Source organism: Labeo rohita, chromosome 9 (genome assembly GCF_022985175.1).
Source record: "Labeo rohita strain BAU-BD-2019 chromosome 9, IGBB_LRoh.1.0, whole genome shotgun sequence".
NCBI classification, from domain to species: Eukaryota; Metazoa; Chordata; class Actinopteri; order Cypriniformes; family Cyprinidae; genus Labeo; species Labeo rohita.
This window is the reverse complement of record NC_066877.1, coordinates 42,575,641-42,582,752: the sequence shown is the minus strand read 5'-3', so window position 1 is coordinate 42,582,752 and position 7,112 is coordinate 42,575,641.

The following is a 7,112-nucleotide window of genomic DNA, read 5'->3' as shown; positions in this document are numbered from 1 at the left end:
AACCAACACTTAGGCACAGCCAAGCAGTCTTCCAGACCCCCAAGGCGTGTTGTGTCAAGCCTCCACTTTATTAGGGCTGCGTCTTCTGCTGAGAAGTGTGATGAAGTGGAGGAATTAAAGCGGCAGGTAGTCGAGCTACAACATCAAATCTTCTCAATGAAACAATCCAAGAAATGTAAAGAGTCCAAGTCAAAGGAGCCCAGTGTACCGTCAAGGTCAGCCAAAACATTCTCTCCCAAGCTAAGCAAAGGGATCAATCCCCAATCCAACAAGCCAGCTAAGCCACGACCCTGGTATTGTTTTAATTGCGGGGAGGATGGCCATATAGCTTCTCGTTGTGAGGGCAGTCCCAATCCTTCCTTGGTTGGTGCTAAGAACCGCCAGCTGAAAGAGAAGCAATTACAGTGGAAGAAATGTACCAAAGCTCCAGATTCCAAAGATTTAAACTAACTTCAGTTCCTTTTGTGGGACAAAGAGGAACTGGAGAAGTAAGTCAAAGTCCCAGAGGTAACTTATGCTTATGCAATATCTACTCCTGCTAATGAAAACCCCACCTCTAAATGCAAATGTGGTTTAAGACTTCCATCTGGTGTTGTTGGAACTAAATGCACCGCAAGAGTAGTGATTGCTGATAAAGAGATTAATTGTCTTCTTGACACTGGGTCACAAGTGACCACTTTTCCTTTGTCTTTTTATCAAGATGTACTTGCAGATCAAGCCATACAACCCTTGCACCACTTGCTTGAGATAGAAGGTGCAAATGGCTGTCAAGTTCCTTACTTGGGTCATATTGAAACGTCAGTAACCTTCCCAAAGGAGTTTGTGGGATCGGATATGAATGTGCAGACCCTTGCATTAATTGTCCCAGATAGCCGACCTAATGCACAAGTGCTCATAGGCACTAACACCCTGAATTCCCTGTATTCTGAGTATATATCTTCCAAGCCTCTGGATCACCTGCCTATTCCCCAGGGTTACCAAGCGATTATGCAGGTTCTTGAATTTGTGCACAAGCAGGGTGTGGAAGGAAATCTGGGATGGGTGAGCTTGAACTGTCGAGTCCCTGAAACTATTCCTGCTGAAAAGACAGTAGTTCTTGAAGGTTTAGTCCGAATGTCTAGTCCAGTGACTGACAGATGGGTTATTGTGGAAGCCCCACACGCCTCATCTTTGCCTGGTGGGATAATGGTCTCAAGTTGTTTACTTTCTCTTCCTGCCAGAGCACGATGTAGTACTTCCACCGAAGATGAAGTAAATTCCATTCAGAGCATTATGCCCAAGGGTCAGAATGCTGTGTTGACATCATCTTCTGTTAACCAGACAAAGTCTTCGGAAGACGCCAAGATTGATTTCAATTTCGACAACTCACCTTTGACTCCTGAATGGAAGGAAAGAGTGACAAGGAAGCTTAATTCAATGCATGAAGTCTTCGCATGTCATGATCTTGACTTTGGTCACACCAATAAGACCAAACACCATATCCGATTACACGATGAGACGCCGTTTAACCCTCTGGGGTCTGAGGGTGTTTTGGGGCCCTGGAGAAGTTTTGACATGCCCTCACATTTGTGCTTTTTTCAGTATCTTAAAAACGTATTAATGGCTAAAGTCTGATTACATTGTAATCAGCACAAACTGGGCTACAATAATATGTAAGCAACATTAATGTACATGTTTGTGTTTTTGAGAAAACAACATTTATGCGTGGTTAGTGAGAAACTAAAATCTTTAAGTCACTGAAATAAGACCATGAAACACATTCAGAACATTAGTTCACAAGACTTTTGAGAACTGGATGCGGTTGTCTAGTGTTTTTTCTACATAAAAATGTGAAAATCATCTCATTCACGCGTTTACAGAAAACAATACATTGATTTAAATTTTCTAAAACATGTTTTGTGACTGAAAGGGAATATGCGAGGGAGTGACAACAACCATGAATATATAGTGATTCACACAAAAGAGACAAAAGACCCTCCTCTAATGGCCCATCAATGAGACTCTGACTGTCAGGTAGAAACAATGAGAGATTCAGAGAATGGAGTTTTAGACTATTTGTATTTTATTTACAACACAGTATCATCAAAACATACATAATGAAGGTCAAAAGCACATTAGTGACTACACTGATCCTACCATAGAGACGTGAACAGACTTTGTGTCATTCCTGAAAACTGTTTTCTGAATTCTGTTCAAGTGAAAACAAGTAAATTATACCTGATATTTAAGTGATTGCTGCTTCTTTCCATGGATTTAAGAAACAAAACTCATCATCAGTAGTCCAGGAAATTGTTTTACAATAATAAAAAAAGTCAGTGTAGTTGAACATCTGATGTTGGTACAGCACTCTTCATGTAGCATTCATCTGTGGTGCAGGAATCAGATCACTAGAGAGAGAAAAAAAAAAAAACATCTGTAAGCATGTTAATATCAGGAGCATCTGTAATATATACATATAGTATGATTCTGTAGTCATAGACTCACACATGCTTTATACTATCTTTAAAAAATGGCATTTTATATCTGAGAAACTAATTATTATTGTTTAGCACGTTAAACATCTATTCATTAACATAGTATTAATAATAAACTAATAGTATTGTTATACGATAAATAAATAAATAAATAAATAAATATGATTTTATAGTAATAAACACAAGCATGCTTTGTATGTCTTATACAATACAAAGCCATGTTATGTCTGGGAAACTAATTTACTATTGTTAAGCACGTCATAAACATCTATTCGTGAACAGAGTATATGACAGTAGTTTTGTCTTAGAGTCTTAGACTCTGTCATTCAGTGTTACAGTGTGAACACTATTACTTTTATATCACGTCATTTTTATTTTATAGAACATTAAAAACAGCCTGGCGTCGTCAAACATTTCGATGTAATGAAACATACTTCATAACGTTTCACTTGATTGCACATGTAGTCAGGAATTATAGTTTGGAAAAAATCTAACTACTATTATGTGTACAAGTTATATCACAGTAACACAACAACTAATGTAAGCAGGCTAATAAAAGAAAGACTTACTCTTTCGGTGGATCTCGCTGTGCGTCGCGCTCTTCCTCTGAGGGAAATATAAATCTTTCTCCTCACAGCGCGTCTTCTTCCAGTAACAAGATGCAAGTAGCCGAGATAAACAATGAAGTGAAGTCTCCCGCTTTGTTTACGTTGATGTGGGCGGTTCGCTGCTTGCGCCTCCACGTGGCTATATAATATATATAACAATATATATAATAACAAACCGAAAGTAGCTTGTGGGCGTGATCAAATTAAAAATAATTAGGTCTGACGAGAAAGACTGGACATGGGGTTGGTTTCATACAGATTACTTTAACACATGATATTTGTTTTCGATGAGACTTACTCCATTTAAAAGACATATCAGGCTTTCTACAGATATCTCTCTCATGTCTCTGTGTGGAGTATTCGCTGAGTTTTAGTTCATTTTAGTGACGCATTTCTTAACGACGATCACAGAGAACAACGCGGCAGACTGCATACCCTGTTTGTTTGCTTTATTTCACAAAACCACAGAGTGTTGTTGTTGTTATTAAGAGTGTACACAAATAAAAGTGAATTCCTTACAGATTCCATCGATGTATTGCTCTTATCTGTGCGATCAAAAATAGTAATTTAAGTTCTTTTTGCCGTTATCAGAAAAACTGCCACAAACCGCGCCGGCGCGTTTTTCGACCCCAGAGGGTTAAACACAAAGCTAGACCCATTCATCCTAAAAATATTCAAGCTGTCCGAAAACATCTGCAGGAACTGCTAGATGCTGGGATAATTAGGGAGTCAGAATCTCCGTTTTCCTCCCCGATTGTCGTTGTGAGGAAGAAGAATGGGGAGGTAAGGCTTTGTGTCGATTATTGAAAGCTGAACCTCCAAACTATCAAGGACGCTTATGCTCTACCCAAACTGGAAGAGACGTTCTCTGCCTTAACTGGGTCTAGGTGGTTTTCTTAGACTTCAAGTCTAGGTATTATCAGATTGAGGTAGAGGAGACTGCTGAAGATTGCTTTCGTTTGTCCCCTGGGGTTCTGGGAATTTATTCGGATGCCCCAGGGGGTCACAAATGCCCCCAGCACATTTCAGCGTCTGATGGAACGTTGCATGGGGGACATCAATCTGAAAGAGGTTCTAGTTTTTATAGATGATCTCATAGTCTTTTCAGCAACATTGGAGGAGCACGAGGAAAGACTCTTGCGAGTTCTTCAACGTCTGAAAGACTATGGTCTGAAGTTGTCACCGGAAAAATGTAAATTTTTTCAGACGTCGGTGAGGTACACATTGTGTCTGCAAGCGGTGTTGAGACGGATCCTGATAAGATCAAGGCCCTAAAAACCTGGCCAAGTCCGACGAACTTAAATGAACTCAGGTCCTTCCATGGTTTTTTTTGCGGGGTATTACAGGAGATTTATCAAATATTTTTCCAAAATAGTAAACCTCTTAACCACCTCACCTCTGGATACCCTCCGCTTCGCAAATTGAGGAAGACTCAAGAGATGAAAGGTCAATACTTGAATCCTAGTATATAATACTTGCTTTTGCCAGTAGAGGTCTGTCATTCAGCGCATTCTGCTCATAAACTCGAATTTCTTGCTTTAAAGTGGGCTGTGACTGAAAAGGTCCACAACTATCTTTATGGAAGTCAGTTCACAGTTGTAACAGACAGTAACCCACTTATATACGTTCTAACTGCTGCGAAGCTGGACGCAGCCAGCTATCATTGGCTTTCTGCTCTTTCTACTTACTCCTTCTCTTTGAAGTACCGGGCAGGGAAACTTAATCTTGATGCTGATGGCTTATCTAGGCGTCCTCATGAAGTGACTGCAGATGTTGTCTCAAGAAAGGAGCAAGAGAGGATCGATAAGTTCTTGACCTTACATCTTGAAAATCCGGGAACAACAAGCCTTTCACAGGATGAGGTTGAAGCCATTTGTGATAAGCATATGATTTGTTCCATGCCCGAAGATGTTATGGAAGGTGAAAGTGATCAAGCAGTGCTAGTGTATTCTCTTGCTATGAGTTCAAGTGCTGTGCCAAGCAGCTATGAGGAAGAACTTGGACTTTCACTCATACCTCACCTGTCAGTTCAGGATTTAGCTGAAAAGCAGAGTGCTGACTCAACTATATCTCAGATTATTTCTCACTTGAACTCAGGAGAGAAACCTTCTGCCACTGTGAGACGTGAACTACCTGAGCTGTCTCTTATGATGAGAGAGTGGAATTGCGTTGTGCTTCTAGATGGAGTACTGCATCGGAAAAGACAGGATGGAGAGGTTCTAACTTACCAGTTAGTGTTACCTAAAGAGTTCAAAGAAAGTGTCTTGAGAAGTCTTCACGATGAGATGGGCCATATGGGGATGGATCGTACCCATGACTTGGCAAGGTCCAGATTTTACTGGCCGAAGATGGCACGGGACGTGGAGCAAAAGATCAAGACTTGTCCTCGTTGTGTAGTCCATAAAGCCTCTCCAGAGAAAGCAGCTCCACTTGTCAACATACAAACAACTCGACCTCTAGAGTTGTTGTGTATGGATTTTCTCTCTTTGGAGCCAGATCGAAGCAATTTCAAAGACATACTTGTGATAACGGATCACTTTACCAAGTATGCCGTGGCAATACCAACTGCCAATCAGAAGGCTCGAACTGTTGCCCAGGCTCTGTGGGACAATTTCATTGTCCACTATGGATTCCCAGAAAGGTTACACAGTGACCAAGGTCGTTATTTTGAGTCACATACTATAAAGGAGTTGTGTGCCATCTCTGGAATCAAAAAGGGAAGGACCACGCCCTATCATCCACGTGGTAATCCTGTGGAAAGATTTAACATGACACTTTTGAACATGTTAGGTAGCATGAACGATAAACAGAAAGGTTACTGGCGTAATTTTGTTAAACCTCTCGTTCACACGTACAACTGTACGAAAAAAAGAAGTAACAGGATTTACCCCTTACGAACTAATGTTTGGAAGGCAGCCCCGCCTCCCTATTGACCTAGCCTTTGGTCTCCCTACTACCAGCAAGTGACTGTCACACTCCCAATATGTGTCAAAACTTAAAAAGCACCTTGAGGAAAGCTATCAAATTGCCACTTGCAATGCGCTCAAGAATGCTGAAAGAAACAAGATAAGGTTTGACAGACATGTTCTTGAATCTACCTTGGAAATAGGCGATCGAGATCTAGTAAGGCAGGTTCACTTGTGGGGTAAACACAAGCTCGCTGATAAATGGGAGCCGTCCGCTTATATTATAGTACGTCGGATAGGTGAGCTTCCGGTGTACACAGTAAGACCTGAAGGGGAAGAAGGACCATTGCGTACCCTGCATCGGGATCTTCTGCTCCCACGTGGATCCCTCACTCTAGCAACTGAGAGGATGTCTAATCCACCAAATCCTGCTACAAGGCCTAGAACACGTCAACAGGTTAGTGGTGGAGATCCCAATGGGGATGGTGCTGATGATACTGCAGGGTCAATGGAAGATGAAGTTCCAGAATATTGGATAAGAATTCCTACCACTGATGAATCTCATGGAAAGGCATTAGGTACTTTAACTTCTACCTTGAGTCCTCTTGTGGGCTGTGATCCTCAATTGCCTTCTGAAGCTCCAGGCTATGATATGTCACCTGTGGTGATGGATCCAACAGGACGAGAGGCATGTTTGGACAATTCACACAAGGAAAAGCTAATTGAAGAAAACACCATTTCACAAAGTGTACTGGAGGAAATGTCAGACAGTGGTGAATTGTCAGAAGGTGAATTAAGTGAAGAGTTGCCTCAATGTCCAGATGAGGAAAAACAAAGGAGTGTTGAGGTGGAACCTGAAGAGGACACTAGGGAACCACTTTCAAATGTTCCTGGTGATATTTCGTCTGATATTGAGAGGCATGAATCTTCTCAAGAACCAGAATGTTCAATGAGACGCTCTCAAAGGAAAAAGGAAAAACCAGAAAGATTTCAGTATAGAGAATTGGGCAATCCTTTAGTTTTGGTCGCCCAAGCATTTTTTCATGGCCTTACTAATGCCTTCACAAACTCTTTGAACGGAGTTGACTTTGTTGAAACATCCTTACCCTCAGCCTTTGACAAAG